At 38.1% G+C, this 17,797-nt stretch overlaps 1 long non-coding RNA gene across 1 annotated transcript; it reads right to left on the reverse strand.

The window, feature by feature from the left end:
* Positions 1–2,299: 2,299 nt before the first annotated feature.
* Positions 2,300–17,531, reverse strand: LOC118221865. Its single transcript, XR_004764191.1, has 2 exons — positions 17,040–17,531; positions 2,300–2,448 (listed from the first exon to the last, which is right to left on the reverse strand). It is a non-coding gene; the product is annotated as an uncharacterized LOC118221865 (long non-coding RNA).
* Positions 17,532–17,797: the final 266 nt, after the last annotated feature.

Genomic DNA, 17,797 nt, shown 5'->3' on the forward strand with positions numbered 1-17,797 from the left:
TGCAAGTATAAAAGGCTACTGCTAATTCAGAACAGTGGCAAATAAAGTCACCTCCAACTTAAAGTAAATAATTTCATGACTAGAAACATTGAACACATCTGTGGCACAGTTTGTTTGTTTCAGTGGCTAATAATCATTAACACATAACAATTTGCGAGGTAAATGTTTGACTGTAAAATGTAATACAGTTATACGCACTGAAATGATACATTTTGTATTATTCTGTTGGTAACTTCTCAAAGTCAAATCAATGTGACCCAACTTAAAAGACAAGTATCCACAAATTTACTTATAGGAGACATCGACTGTCAGTTAATTGAAGAGTCTTACACACATATCTTAACTTAAGGGCTGATTTTACAATGGAAAGCCAAAGCTGACTTGTCAGACGACAGATTTAATTAACTTTAAAATCTGAAGCTGCAAAAGAAAAAGATACCAAAAAAGACAGAAGGCAAAATTTTTTACATGTGAAAGTTATCATTAGTGTTCTCCTCAGTATATCACAAATTCTATTGCTCTTCTCCAGTGTTACATTTTAAGCAATGCCCCTAAAAAGTTAATTAAGATTTATCAATAGCCTTTGTCAAGATAGCAAAATTGCACTGTTTAACAATTGCACAAAAGGAATGTACAGTACCATTGTTTGAATGTTGAGTTAAATACCCAAAATGCCATTATAGATTAATTCGCATTGCTTTTGCCCCATACTTGTGTTTAATGCTGCAAGAAGCTAGATTTTATTTTATTCAGCATCATATCTTTAAGCTTTTTTAAATAATGTAAAATACAAAATACAAAATTTGTATAATTGGCCACTCATTACAGAGGGTTCAAAACATTCAGACCAGGGACTCCCCTGTCAAGGAATTAATTCATGTTAATTTTACTGGCTGACATCTGCTACTCCTAGCACAGTTCAGTAACCATGGAAGTTCAAACTGCTTCACAGTACATCAACTGCACATATTCCACTAATCAGAGTCATATGCTGAGTCACATGTTAACCAACTAGTGAGTGTAGCGTTGACTCTACGTAAGGAAAAACAACTAGACTATAACTTTATTATAGAATCGTGTCAAGTAAAATCATGCATAGATTCTTATTCTGCGTATAACCATGTTGAAAATATGACTGTCAACTCCTTAGTTTTGTGAAAAAGGCACAAGTTAGGCTGTCTGGGTTGTGTAGAGGTATAAGCACTCGCTTACCACCACAGAAACCCGGGTCTCAATCCCCGGCGGCGGTACGTCCAGCTTGGTCAGACGTTCCTACGAACACAATTGGCTGTGTTTGCGAGCGGGAAGCCGGTGAGGGTATGAGTCCTAATCGTTGCATTAGCGACTCCTACTGGAGTCTTTTTTCATTATGCATTCCTTAATTTCAAAATGGTTATGAATTGAACAGAAGGTACACAGATTCATTCTCATACTTCTCATTCATAATTGGCCAAACCCCCTAAGATCAATATCAGTTATGTCCATTTGTTATAAAATATTTTAGATGTAGATATATAAACTGATTTTTTAAATAATAATTGGTTTCCTTTGATGTGTCGTTGCAGAAATACCATGTTAAAGCCAGCCAAAACACAATAGCTAAAGCATCATAATATATCTATGCGTATATTCATTATGCCAAAGTCTTGTTTCCAGCCACCTTCTCTTCACCTTTTATAAATCATTTATACCGTCAACTCAGGAATTAGTCTGTGTTTATCTCTGGTCTTCTTGCTGTTATCATGCACCCAAGATTAAAAACAAGAAAGCCAAGGACAGAAAATTGTTATAAGTTTGATCTCTGTGGGGTGTTGTTCAAACTGTTTAAATTTGTGCTGTATATTGTATTGCATTTGTATGATAACATGCACCCTCGCAAGTATTAGCATCCATCAGAGCCAAATCAATGAAAGCGGTGCCCCATCAGTGTCAGACTGAGATGGATTCCTTCTTTACATTCAGCTGATGTGAGAAGTCAGCTGATGACCAATTAATCTGTGCATGGTAAAGGGTTGTTGCTAAAGGTTTCTCATTAACATTTCAGCAACGTGTCCGAGAGCAGCAGTGCATTGCTCCTGAAGGTATATGCTCCCTCGGCATTCATGAAATATTTCACAGGATCAAGTGGAAGGCTCCAAACAATGGAACTTTAATCTCCTCAAATTAATCAAATGCTGTGTGCTTGCACTGTGACACTTTAGCATATGGCAAGGGGTGGTGAAATATGATAAAAAAATCTGTATCATGAAAAAGTTAAAATATGTGCGGTATATGATTGTCCCACAGAACCACACAGGCATGGAGCTGTACAATGCACATTGTTTATTCAATACATGGACCACAATACTGTCACTGTCGTCGTTGTCGTTGTGGTCATTGTCATGGTCGTTGTTGTTACTGTTGTGTTGCTGTCCGTGACTGTGTGAATCCGTTGTCCCCCCGTCCTCACTGCAGGCAGCACAGAGAAAGATTAGAACTAAACATGTAACTGCCCACAGCTGCGATTGCCAGCCGGATAAACCACTCCCCCCATCTCCTGCAGCCGGCACCACAACCACGCTACCCCCTCACAGAGATGTTAAAAATACATTCTGCAGAGTCAATTGAAATTCTCAATTTTATTATCCTTCAGTGTCTTTTGCTAACTTACATCTCTGGTAAAAAAGGATTGGTCCAGTCATAATCTATACTTTTTTACAGTTTCTCCAGAACTCCAACTGAATGAAGGGCACAATATTTGTTTGAGATGGAGCTGGATTATGTGTCTTGTTTATGAAACCAAACATGTCATTGTGCTGGCAGGGAGGCCCCCAGGTCTGCAGATGTCTGGCCCACATCCTGTGTCATCATAGGCAGAAGAGAGTACAGCCAAGCCAGTGGACAATGTCTCTCTAATTTATCAGTCCGCTATGTCACTGTCATTTGGACACCACTGCATCAGCTGTGACAACAACAAGAATGTAGCTGTCGCTAAAATAAACAAAGCTCATGTGAAATTAAATACCAAATACCACCCTATGATCAGTTTCAGAAAAAAACAACCAACAATAATATTCAAATATATGACCTTTCATCAGAACCCAATCTGCAGGACCCTCTACACAGTTTATGGCAGGGAGACACTATTAAGTCAACAAAGTACCAAATATAATATTGCTGAAATATCTGGATGATGGGTGCAATTAAAAGACTCATAATATAATTTGGATTCATGTGGCCAGAAAGCACTGCATGTTTTCTGTTTTGTGTTCGAGAGGACATGTGAGAAATGCAGAGAATTGCCACCTGGACCTCTAAGCTCAGGAATGTGTCACTGTTGCTGCTTGGCTGACCATGTCCAGCAGTCTCACCTGACAACCGTAACCAGCGAGACGGCCGTCAAAAGTCATGTGCTGCCTGCTGGAATAGCCCGTAGCGGGCTATGCAACATCAGACAGGGCCAGAGACATGACAATAAGACACTTGACAGTGTTGTCTGAAGATGAATATAGAAATGAGATCAAAGAGAAAGACATAAGCATCACCTCACATGTACTGAATATATGGAAGTACTGAAAGTGTGTCAAATTCCGGTGCTTGGCAGAATTTATATTTCTGGCATGTAATATTGTGTTATGGTATAATAAATAAATAGCATAGATCGTATAAATACATAGCATAACAGTGTGCCTTGAGTATAAAAATAGGTATTTGCACAGTGTAGCCAATGCACAGGAGAAATCATGCAAACCTTAGATACAAAAACATGAACATATGATTCTAACTACACATCAGACACAGAAAGGGATTTTTGTTACTTTTTGTAAACCTAATCCATGTACAGTCAGTGGTGCATGTAAAACACCACCTGTGGACCATACTGATGTGAAACAGGCTTGCTCTTGTTCCTGTGCAATTATCATCACACCACGCAGAGCCCTGGGGGGGTTGGTCTCCGCCGTGGACACAGCCGTGGCAGCCTGAATAATGCTGCTTTATCTGGAATGCACACCTGTCAGCCAGAAGAGTCTGGCTGCACCCCCAGGTGGCTCCACATTGGCACACACGCCACCTCAGTCTCATTCATTGTCATACTGAAGATGCAAAAGCAATTAGCCAATCAGAAATATGTATATCCTTCAGAAAAAGTCGGGTGCTGTTAAATAATAAATTAGGTAAAACTATCACTGTCCTCTAGTTCAAATATTAACAAAAGTAGATCAGAAAAGCATGAAGCAAAGGACCATTTTCATATGATAATGCACCATATGGCCAGGATCCAAATTGTCCTGAAAGGACTATCCCTGCTCTGTTATTTCAAAAGCACCATGACCTTCGATAGACTTCTCTCTCCAGATCAGAGGGAACAGAGTGTGTTATGCAGTCTTTGCATCTGGAGTCTGTCTCTTCGTGGAACTTATGTGTATTTGTTGTATATTGATAGCTCTCACTGCATTCAGGTTAAAACATTAACATCAATTTCTCATTCGTGTAAAGATGCTATTAAAAATGAAACAATGGCAATGGCTGAAATTTAAATCTCAGGGAAAAGAGCAGCAAGGAAAAGGTATTCAATGGAGTCTCAATGTAATTGCTTAGCTTTTGCTTGTGCAGATATATCACAGCTCTTCTGTCCTTGCGAGTTGTGAATGGTTTGTTCTCAGCAGTGATGTGAATACAAAAACTAACGCTAATAAATGTGTAGTTCTTTGCATATATTGCCACTCTCCTGGTTGACTTCCTTTGACTGTAAACTACATATCATATACAGTATAGGAAAAACCAGTGTTTGTGTGTGTGTGTTGGCCCACACTTGCATTTGTGTGAGAGGCCTTTGGTATTTGTTCACCTTTTAAAAAGGTGTGTAAGACAGAAGGGAAAAAGTTCACAGGAAAAAGTGATGATCTGTAATGACTAAAGCTGTATTCACACCCTTTTTTTATGTGGTAGTTGCGAGGGAGTCCAGAAACAGAATCAAGTAAGTGTGACATTCCAGAAATGTTTCATCACATGAGAGTTGCTATTTTTCAGTACAATATGGTATCCCACTTTGATCCTATATCACCTCTTAACCCTATCAGAGAGCAGGAGGATTTTAAAAAACACCTTTGATTCAAAGCCAGTCTGGCATAAGCCTTAGTTATGAGTGGTTGCGTTTCACAATTCTAAACTGGAAAAGTTTCATCGGACCTCCTAAGTCTTCTCTAACTGCTTTAAGTGGTGACATGCTGAACACAATAACTTTTTTTTTCTGAAGCATACTGCCTTTACCGGTGAAATTATATTTTTGTTGATGGTAGCTGAGAAACTTAGGGAGGTCAGTTAACTGTGTAATGACAGATTTAATTAATAAATAGTAAAACCAACATACCATGTGGCTCACCAAGACCAGGATTGTAGTAGATGAGAATAGTGAAAGGGAAGAGACTACTATTTCCTTTAATGAATTATTACTAAGTTTTTTTTTCCACATTTTGACATTGTACGCCATTTCCTACATCTCTAATACATGACTGATTTATATGCAGTTCATCATATCCCCCTCCAATAAGTCAGTTTTATTTTCCCTGTGATCTGCAAAGGATATAAAAGGTGGCTGTCCTCGAAGAGTTTAAGGGTTTAATATCATTTACCAACAATTTTTTATGAACACTGTATCTCACTTCATTTCTGTCTTCTTCTACTCACAAGGATGCACTGTGCTGTACACTGGAAAATATCTTAATTCAATTTTATTATTGGTGCACATACATGCTTAGCATTAATTTAATTAAATAAAGCTTAGCTAACCATTTGAATTCAGTATCTACAGCATGTCTTTTAAAGAGTGTTTAAAGAATTAGTGACAACCTGTCTTTCAAATATAATTTGCTACTAGGAGACGCATTGTACTAGGGATTTTATGGGGGCTCTGTCGCATAAATATAAATCACAAAACTACAAATGGATTTAAAATTTTCTTGAATTTTTCTTTAAAATGAGATTAACATGCAATGTGTCCTTTTACACAAGCCAAGGCATGATGCATAATCAAAACTATGTAAACAATTGCCCACATTAATAAAAAGGCAAGCAAGACAGAACAATCTGTCAAAACCTTCTAAACATATTCAACCAATCCAGACATTAAGCCATGGCAAAAGTATATTTGCATAGCATTCCTCTGACCACAGATCAACACCTCTATAGTCCCACTGAAATGGGGTAGTGAAAAACATAAGATATGCCTTACATAAGCTATGGCCCTACATTCAAATATGAAGTTCACTGGTATTTTCTGGAAAAATAAAGTTAGATTTTTTTCAGCTACTACCAATAACATGCAGCCTTCTTGGAACAAGCTAGGTTGTGACGTCACTAGGTTGATTTTTCCCATCTGCTCAGGCTATTCTTATTACTAGACTGCTGACTTTAAATGAGCTCAATGATGACTTGTGATGAAAAAACTAAAGAAAAAACAGAGAACCCAGAGGGCCCTTTTGTATTAAAAAGGATGCTCAATGGAGTACAACTGCACAAAACGTATTAATTGTAAACATAAAGGAGTATGAGTACTCATGGCCCCGGTGTTACATGGTTGATGTAACAAAGCCAACAATATGAAAGAACAACTTTGTTGTCACATTTGCCTATTTGCCATGACGTCTCTGCCACCTTTATCAATCAAATCAATCAATCAATCAAATTTTATTTGTATAGCATATTTTACAGCAGTTGTCACAATACGCTTTACAGACAACCCTGGCCTAAACCCCCACAGGACCAAGCCTAAGGCAACAGTGGCAAGGAAAAACTCCCTGTGGCAGATGGGAAGAAACCGTGGAAGGAACCAGGCTCAAGGGGGAAATCTATCCTCCTCTGGTCGGCTCAGGGTGCCGACTGGTGACCAACATGTCAGTCAGTTTTATAAGGTTTATGATGTGGCTCAGATGATGGGTGGAGCCGGGTGGCGGTGATGGGGAACAGCAGGTGGCGACAGATGTGGGCAGGGTGGAGGCAATGACGAAAGAGGGGCTGGACCACAGAGGTGGGTGAGACCAGACGACTCTTGAAGCACTCTCGAGGGTTGGGGCAAGAGCCCCGCCGGCAGCGTGGGGAAGAGGGTAGAAACGGCTATTAGGGAATTTGCAATATAGCAGACAGTGAGACAGTGGCAGTAGTATGTATTGGGGGGATCCCACCAGGAGTAGTATATGGCTGCATAGCTACTAGGACAGGGATGGAGGGCCCATGCAGTCATGAGGGGTAGACAACCATACCCGCCTAACAAGAGCCAGCCCATGTAAAGTCTGGTCACAGCTGATTGACAAGTGACAGTAAGGAAAGGATTGCCACCTACAAAGCTCTATGACTACAGGCTTCTCGCCCCCTGTCTCCAGACTACAACTGATTATAAGAGTCTGACTCCTTTATAAATTTTGGAAGCTGGTTCCACAGTAGTGGGGCACTGTAGGAGAAAGACCTACCACCTTTTAGGTTTTTGGAAATTCTTGGGACTACCAAGTAGCCTGCGTCTTGGGATCGGAGTGACCTTGTGGGCTTATAAGGTAGGAGCAGGTTAGATATGTACACAGGTGCACGTCCATGCAGAGCTTTAAAAGTCAGGAGCAAAACCTTGAAATCTATCCTATGCTTAATGGGTAGCCAGTGAAGCGACGCTAGTACTGGTGTAATGTGCTCATACTTCTTAGTTCTGGTAAAAATACGAGCAGCTGCATTCTGAACAAGCTGGAGACTCTTTAACGAGTTATTAGGGCAGCCAGAATGCAGAGTGTTACAGTAATCTAACCTCGACATAACAAACGCATGGATCAATTTTTCAGCATCCCAAACTGACAGGAAACCATCACAGTTTAAGGTGAGAGTAGACAATTTCTCCCTTAATATTTTGGGACCTAAAACCAACATTTCAGTCTTATCTGAATTTAGGAGCATTTAGGAGAATTTTTCTCCTCATTAAACAACTCTCTCGACCCACCCATTCAGGTTCTAATTCATCTTATATAACAAACTTCTCCTTCCTAATTTGCCAGTCAATCAGACTAAAGTGGAGTGAAGATTACATTTATAGACATGCACAGTCAGCACTCTAGCACTCTGAATGAAAAGTGGAGAAAATTTGATGCAAAGCATGGGTTATGATGGAATTATGGAATTAAATTATTAACTAAAGAATACTTACACTGATAAAGGTGTTACTGCGGGTCACATTCCGAGAATAGGTGTGATAAGTAATGGAAAAAATGCAGCAAAGCAGCACTATATATCGTAATTGAAATTACTGTACGTAACTTTGTAGATATACAGTAATTTATGCTTATTTTTAAAATCTATTTTTTCAATCTTCTTTTAAGTAAACCCAATGATGGTACAGTTACAACTTTTTTTTTGCATGACTGGCACTTTTGAGAATAATCACGTGTCTGTCTGTCCATTACCACTCATTTTGAGTTGTGAGGTGAATGAAGGATGCTTTAGTGAGTTGGATGTATGGCCATTCATTTAGGTGCAGGCAACTCAAGTGATCATTTCAGTGATATACAGCTATTTTATTGTGACAGCGTAACTTTTTAATTAGTCACATTTTCAAGGTCACTGAATTATTTTTAGAGTGTGTGCCATTACAGATGCATTTTGACTATCGGAGTGAAATCTTAATAACAAATGCTTAGGTCAGGACATCATTACATGCTGTGTGATAGATTAAACTATGGCCAGCAAATTACTCCGGTATTATCCAGACTGTTCAAAGATTCCCTAAGGACATTCTGAAATGTTTGAAATATCTGCCACAGCTAGTTAAACATAACAAGTGGCATGGCTAGAATATGGCTGGACCTAACACACGTCACCCGGCCGACCAATGGTGTAACTTCATCACTCAGTCACAGACATTCACGTTTGTAGGGCTGGCCCCGCTGTTGCGGTCCAGCCGAAAAGACACATATTCCAATCCATTGCTCAGCATTTCAGAGCGCCTCAGAGACAGATAGAATAATAATACATATTTCAAATAATAAATACGACAGAAAAAACAAAACAAAAAACAAAATATCAACTTGCCATCCCTGCTACCTGTGTGCTGCGCGCAGAGTACCGTATTATTTATTTAGACATTAGCAGACTACAGCATAAATTGCGTCTTTTGTTTATATTCAATATTAGTAATTGCAGTGAGAAACTGCAGCTGTAGACACAAGAAAGTCTGTTATGTTATGGTAGCAACAGAACGAAGCGGACTATATATATTTACCTTCATTGTTTTATTATACCAGCGTGTTTTCGCACATTTGCAGAGAAACACAAATACTATCAATAAAAATGGTTTAGCTATTTCTCAGCATAATGACAAATTCAAAGACTAAACGAACTCACCCGATATTGTCCATGTATTCCATTGCTTCCCTGACCCTCCCCTAAAACCTAGTATATGGCTGGACCTAACACACGTGATTCGGCCGGCTAATGGTGTAACTTCATAACTCGGCCGACCAATGGTGTAACTGCATCACTCAGTCAGTCAGTCAGTCAGTCACAGACATTCACGTTTGTAGGGCTGGCTCCGCTGTTGCGGTCCAGCCAAAAACAAAAAGGGTTAACAAACTGTTGTTTCCTGAGCTAAACACACATATATATAATACACCATATTCATCTGTACTGAAAATTACCCATCATTTACGTAATGATGAAATGAAATAAAAGTAATTATCATTTTGACATCTAAGAAAATGAATTGTGATCAATTTTAAGATCATGAGGTATCACTATTAAAACAAAATATCGCCTGCATGCTGAAGATTACTTGAAACTTCAGATGTGGCATGTGCAGAAGCAAAGAATTTCCCCATGAATTTGCAACAGAATTAATTTTAGCAGCATTGCTGAAAGGTGTAGCTCAGAAGGACTGAAAGATTTTCCCCATCTGATCACATATCTTGAGGGTTTCTCCATGATTAAAATTCCACAAGTGTGGTACATTATAGCAGGTATGACATCAATAACAGTGGCCATGTCAGTGTATTTAAATTAAGTTTACACCCCCTTCTCCTTGCATGAAATAGTGAGAAAAATTCATGAAGCTGCAAATCATAGCAACCTTGGTAAATCACATCTCATAGCTAATGTGTATGTTTTACAGTCTCTCCACCCGCAGTTTTCTGTCTGACATTTGTAACTTGTCAAATTATATATTCATTAAGACAACTGTTCTCACACTTGGCCTAGTGGAACCTCTGTGTGCGCCAGTTTTTGTTACATCCAGTCTTGCTCAATTAAGGTTGTTTAAAAAGTGTTTCTTTCATAATTGTTTCCCTTATACTTGTATACTTGTTAATGCAATACAGGTTTGTCGCATTAGAATTTGTGTTGTATTTAAATTCTTCATTATCTACCAAATGATTAGTTTTAGTGGCCAGGTGTCCACACTTTTCACATTACCTTAAACTTGGTCTTTAATTTGATCAGTTACATTTTACATTATATATTTTAACCTTTATGTAATAATTTAAAATATGGCACAGTGTGAATATGGGAATTTTTATTCATCATGGCTTGCACTGCTATTTTCTTTGAATTTGACTTCAGAGTTAAATAATCTCTCAAACCATGAGAAGCATATTTAAGAAATATTAACAGCTTGTTAAAATTCTGGGATTGCAATTGTGGTCAGAACCAAAACCAGCATACACAGGGGTCCCACTGTATTAAGACATACTGTAAGAATGAGCATTGCTGCTTTTTACCCATGTCATGACTTGCACCACCAGTAGATGCCAAATATGACAATCCTACAGGTATTAAGAACACTGTGGTCTTTCAAGGTTACCATAATCTCCCCGAGTGCTGTCATGTAAAGGTAAACACAACTGTTCTCCATTTGTATGCTTCAGATAGTTCTGTTGGGCTTATGATTTTTCGTATCTAAAAGAAGTAAAACGTATCTGATAATAGGTATTAAAATTAAGAAGGTATGTAATGTTTCATTTCAGTTTCTGTATTCAAAAATGAATGCTCTATCCATATGCATTAAGGCAGTGGATTTTGAAGTGCAGGGAGGTTGGGGCTTTGGAGGGACGACGTATGTGCATAGCCCCCTGGATCCACCATCAAATCCACTATAATTCATCCAGAAAGGGGATTACACACATTCCAAATGCAAATGTATGGTTCACTTTCTGGGTTTTTTAGATATTTCAGTTTTAGTGAATGTAAAGGAGTGACTCAGACAGGCAGGTTGTGTGTGCTGTGAAGGATATTTTAGATATATAGAAAAGTTTCTGAAGACCAGAAAGCTTTACAATGGCCGGTGTAGGGCATCATGGATATTTGTGGTCTAAAGCAAGAACATAAACTCCAAAGCAGCTTGTTCCAACTGTCTGGGACTGTTGAAAACATACACTAAAACTGAAATAATATACTGGGAAAAAAAAAAAAAACTCCAGAAAGTGAACAAACCCAGGGAAGCACTGCATTGATATATAACATTCATTAAACAGCCCCAACAAGGGAGATCAACTATGTCTCTATGTCTTTATACTATGTCTCTCAGAAAGCCATTCCACAGTACATGCACTTTAAACTCTCTGTTTCTCAGTTTAGTGAACTGTGATAAAAAAAGAGATCAAATGACGAAAACCTTTTTTACTCACAAGGACAAATGTTTGGACCATCTAATTTAATTTCCCCTGAAGCCTCAATGAAACCATAATCCACTGTATTTGAGTCTTATTTTCAGCCTTTTTTATATCCTGAGAAATCTAACTCAATGAAATAGGATGCCATTTTGTTCTGGTAATATAATACAAAGTATAATCTGAACCTTAGGTTAAAGTGGCCAACTTATATGAGTATAAACAAAAATGTCAATACACAACATGACACAGCATTGAAAAAATACATCAAACAAATGTCAGGCAGCTACAGTACAAAACATGCATTCATAGATTCCTCCCTGGCTCTGATTCAGATGTGATTTGTATGCTTGAGTGGTACTGAAGGATTTAAACTTCACATGCTTCCAATGAATATAAAGGAATTTAAATGAGTAAAGCTTACCTTTTTGTAATAACCAAAACACATGACATTCAGTCATGTTTAGACTTACTCTAAATACCCAGAGTACTTGTTATCTAATTAATTTCCAGTCACTGGTGCCTTTTTATCGAATTCTACAGAACCCTACATGGCACATAAAATCTTAATAAGATCCATATTGAAACAAACCTAAAGACTACCAACTTGATACTAATCAAAATTGTATGTATTGAAGCATTGTTGTTCAGGCATTTTAAACTGGGTTTGCAATCATAAAATGGGAAATAAAAATGTTTTTCTACGTGAAATAAAAACAAACACTATGAGATTGTATTGAGTAAAGAGGGTTATGGTGGGGCAGCTATGATGGATGGCTGCTGTCTCTTTGTCCAAAATTGTTCTATGGAGGATCTTTATGATACCCTGAGTGACTTGATTGACTGGCTTCTTTCGTAGACAGTTGAAATGCATTTAAATAGAAAATTTCAAAAAGGTACCAGTTTTCAAAAAGGTACCAGTGGCAGCCACTATGTAGCAACCTACATCTGAGATTAGAAAACCCACAGAGATACGCAGATACACAGCACTGTTTACTGCTCATCTCCCATGTATTACTTTGGCAAGCTGGATAGATTCTGATATCAGGTGCAGTGAACAGGACAAGGAATTTGCAGAGCAAGTTAATTTGGAGGCTTTGTCCGTACCACCCAAGTCAGCATTTTGGAGGGGAAAGAATCAATCTTTTTATAAGATGTGCTCATTGTTGATACTAGTTTGAAACTACAGTTGTTTACTTGAAATGGGAATCTGAAATTAGTTTTATGTAGAGAGTGCCAAACTTTCTGTCTATCATGGTAAAGGCAAATTGTCATATTCATAATAGCCATATTTCATTTTTAGACTAGTGAGGGTGGTGAATCCATGTTTAAAGAGGTTGGGTGAGCAAGTTGATATTTGGCTGCATCAGGCTGATTTACCTTGAGGCTTGGCAGGACATTAGAATTGAGAAGTGACAAACATCAAGGTGTAGAACAATGTGTAGAGTAATCTACCTAATCTCAAAGTTATCAATCTCCTTGCCATGCCACTATGCTCCACTGCCACCGGAGGCAAAAAAAAAAAAAAAAAAAAAACTTATATCAGTGTCAAACATTTTGTATCTACGGACTATAAAGTCACGAAACAGCTTTTTTGTTGCTCTAATGAATGTATTTCCGTTTGAATATTGAATATTCTAACAATATAACCACCTTGTTGCCCTTTCCATCATATTGTCCTCTATATATGATCATTAAATATGTACAGAAAGCCTTTATTAATGTCATTGTTATCACGTTTCTCCAAGAAGCCTTCCCTTTTTATGTTTATTATGTGCTCCCCCAGTAACAACATTAAGCTACAGGCAGAATTCCCCGGCAGAAAAACATGAAACACTTTTATACACTACCCTAATACACCCCCAAGTCCTCAGCCATTATATCGTTATAGTTAGCCTAATCCTGAGGTCTAAACACTTGCTAAGCATTTGACCCATTATATTGTTTAAAAAAAATTTGTTTACATGAGAGTATGTAGACCAGGCCTGGGATATTGAAGCAAACCTGAGTTCCAAACAGGTATTGGCATGGAGTTATACCCCAGTAACCTGTACCTTGATGGATGGCATTCCTGCCATTATAAAACATTGATAAACTGCGAAATTTGTAATGAAATGCACCTTGCTGAGTGGTGTCATATCAATACATTTTTAATACCACTTTAACCATCATAATTTAGCAGGTGTGATAGCTGGCAGTAATGACAACCTGCCAGTCTCCCCTTGATGTAGCAGGCAGCCCAACAAAGCATAGTATCCTGCTTTAGACTTTTGGTACAGTGGCTCACCTCCAAATTGATTACAAAGTTAAACAGCAGCACATAATCTACAGGGTTCAAGAAAACCTCAATTAGGCTGATCACCCAGCTGTGAAATAACAAACTGCATATTAAATACAGATAAGAAAAGGTGCACCTAATGCTCGTCACATAATCGAGGCTGATGAGAAGTTTAAAAAAAAGGTAAGACAGTGACCGCAGTTTTGTCACCAAGGTGTAACCTTGCCAGATCTAGTTTGCATTTACATATATATATATACACATATCTATATAGTGCAATGAACCCTGAACATCCATCTCATATAAGAAAATTATACATATGAAACTGCAGTTCCACACACCTTGCATACTGTAACATCAACTGTTTTGAGTTATAAATATTTTAATGGGGCCAGAAGCTATACATGCCAAGGCTTGGATTCAAATGACATTTGTTCTAAATCTTGGCTCCTCCTGATACACTTATCCCTGGCTTAGATATACATTTGTTTTTTTGTGGGGAGCTCACTTTGCTGTGTGAAGAAAAAATTCTGTTTAATGGGGAATCTAATTCAATGTTGATTGAATCCAGGCCAAAGTGTTGCAAGGCAGTTCATTTAGTTTTTACCTGGAGAATTGTGTGTGAAAATAACAAGCTAACTGGCATAACCTGCGTGTGATCTTGCTGCCTTTAAATCCAGACATTTAAATTGGGAGGCTGTTTCTGTATCTGTTCACTGTTGGAGTAGAATTTCACTGTCATTTAGAAAATACTGTAGCTTAAGCTTTCTGTGTCAATCTCCCTTGATGAACTAAATGAAGGGACATATTGTACTGTCCTTCTTAGTTTAGTTTAATTTGACTGAAAAATGAAAGAGAATGTAAATATTAGCTATAACAGAAGCTGAGACAAACCGATTTCATTGTGATAATATACCATTGGCCTTTTTGCTTTGATACATTTTTCCAACATTCAACATTTTTTCAGCATTCATGGCCTGGGGTGGAGCCCGTACTGCACCTAAGCTTCACAACATCCGCCTACACTAGGTATTACTGTCTAATGCCATCTTAACAATAAGCACTTAAAATCACATTACAGCCTCTTACAGTTTTAAAAGCCAACTTCATTCATAAATGTAAATGTATCATTTAGATACTTTTTTGTTTAATTTTCTTTTCTCAACTGTCTTGTTTTTCTCAACTTTATAGACTTTTAGGTCCATAAAACTGTAATGTACTTCTGGAGCTGTTCTGGAACATTCGATCCCAAACCTCTATTATTCCTTTTTCAACCAGTAAGCAACTTGGCCCATGGACTGTCTGTGCCCATACAGTATGCATTTACAGCACTTATTTTTTTAACTTTAATTTACTTGTTACCCATTACACAACGTGTGTTGTGTGTGTGTGTGTGCGTGTGTTCTTTTTCTTTTTCTCTTGTCATCTTGTCCTTACCCTGACAAAATACCCTTTGAAGTAACTTCATGCAATAAATCACGCTAATTAAAAACAAGTGGACCGTCTGCCTGACCGTGACTGAATGCAGTTATTTGTGCTACAATTGATCCTGTATTAAACAATGAAGCCTGGATTCCCCAGGCAGTCTCCTAATTGCTCAAATAATTAATTTACATTAACAATTCCCATTAACCAGGAAACATGCCCATCAATGCTGAAAGGGAATGCAAGAGAATAGGTAATGAAAAAATCTGTAGATCGACTCTCTGAGCTTTATGACCATACTGAACAAAACTATGACCGCCTGCAAGGCTGGACAATGTTGGAATTCCTGTTGACAGAAAGCACACGAAAGACCTTGAGTCATGCACTGATTTTTTTCAAGGGCAGGACCAGAGGGGCAGCAAACCTATTTTTGAATTTAACGCTTGTGTGTTATTAAGAGAAACTTTTATAAATTGTTGCTTTGGAGTAGGCCTAGTTCAAGTTCAAAGGAGGCACTAAAGTCCTTCACACAAAGCTAGATCTGCTTTGCATAACTGTTTTGGTAGATCACTGGAGGGTAAAAAAAGAAACAAACTGCACCATAAATGCAAAAAAGAAATTGATGGATTTTCAATCCTTTTTCCTTAAGTGCAATTTTCAGGATCTCTGCCCTGTTCTCATGGTTGGAAAGTTAATTAAGGCAGGACCTTATTGTAGAATCCCTCGTGAGCTGAGCTGCACACAGGCCTCAGTGGGCATGTTGAAGCCTTTAATCAACCAGCTGCTGGAGCTTTTTAACCTTCAAAACCAAGATGCCATTTTTACAGCAGTTAAACTTAGCAATCCAGAGCCTGAGCTCTCTATGGACAACAGACCACCTCTCCTCTCCTTCAGCCCGAATGACACAAAGTAAAATGTCTAAAGTTATCAGAAGCCTGAAATATGTAAATCCATTTTGACATAGGGAGGGGCTTGTCAGTTCCAGCGGAAGTGTCATGAGGATTGCGATAGTTTTTATTCTTCTAACACACGTGCTTACGTGGGGTCTCTTGTCTGCATGTGGTAGCTATTAATATTATTATGACACAGAGGATGGCCTAAAGTAAAGATGATTTTTGTTTTCCAGTAGTGATATCTAGGCCTATACATCAAGGAATAATGGTAATAAAGTGCCTCTTGAATATACCTTTGTTTCAGCCCCAAAGCCAATATAGAAATGACCAATTCCCATAAGTGTAGCACCTTTTTAATAACTCTGCCTCTTTCTGCTTAATACCAATTAAACCACTGGCCCCTAACCCTTTCCCCTTGTCAAATTTGAACAAGAAGTCAAATGCCTAGTGCATCACTCACTAATAACCACTGAACACAACACAGGTAAGTAAAAAAAGTAATTCATTATTTATTCACTTGTAAACAAAAATATCCTTTGGGCAATAGACTATGGATTTTCACACTAAATGTCAATAAAAGTTATTAATCTATTTATTTTTTGTTCCCTGAAACCAATTAGCAAAATGCCAGGTAAATCAATTCTTCAAAGTGGTACAAACAACAATCCACTCTTAATCAATCAAAAATCCCTTTATCTAAAGCCGGTAATGAAAAACATTTCCAACATTCCCCATTTACGTTGTAGGCCTGAGGCATTGCTTTGGTGTGTGGATGCCTAAAACAAACTGGCTGCTTCATTAATGCCGAGCAATAAACAAAATGTCGTAACTTACTCAAATCCAGAGCGGTGGCGTGGCAGCGCGAGCGCAGCTGAGTGGAAGGGCGTCCTCCGAAGAAAGAGACTGAGGTAACATGCAGCAATGCCAGAGGAAGTTTTGGCGTTTCCAGGTAGCCCAAACCGCTACCTGTCTTTTTTTTTTTTTTTAGCTGGTTCTGATTATCTGTCACGCAGCTAAACTTGTAGACACTAACGGTTTTCTGAGCTAGCTAAATTCAGCTAGGATCCGATGCCTTCACTTGAGTAGCAACAGGCTAAGCTAACAGTCTTTCAGTCAGTCTGGAACAGATATTACCTTCCGTGTGAGTCCTTACCTCACAACAGTAGCCTAAAAAAAATAAAAGTTATCGCGCTGACAACATTAAAACAAATACACAAATGACAGTACATAATACAATGCTTTTCACATTATATATATCATAGCCACATACTGTGATTGTAACTCATGGACACTAATTAACAGTTTGTTTTTGTTCTCTCCTCTTTGTTCCCCATGACCTCTGAACTCATCATCGATTGGATTACAAAAGGTAAGTAAAATAAAACAATATCCAAAATCTAAAAACTATGTAAACTGTTAAATTTTAAAAATGTGTAGAATAAAAAAAACCTTTTTAAAAAATATAACAAGGTATTCAAACCATTTAATGAAATTTTTACAACATTAAGTGTCTTGGTAAGGTTGTAGGCCACCATGAGCCGCCAGAACAGCTTCAATGCGGCTTGGAATAGATTCTAAAAGTCTCTTGAACT

The sequence above is a fragment of the Anguilla anguilla genome, chromosome 2, assembly GCF_013347855.1.
Source record: "Anguilla anguilla isolate fAngAng1 chromosome 2, fAngAng1.pri, whole genome shotgun sequence".
Lineage (NCBI taxonomy): Eukaryota > Metazoa > Chordata > Actinopteri > Anguilliformes > Anguillidae > Anguilla > Anguilla anguilla.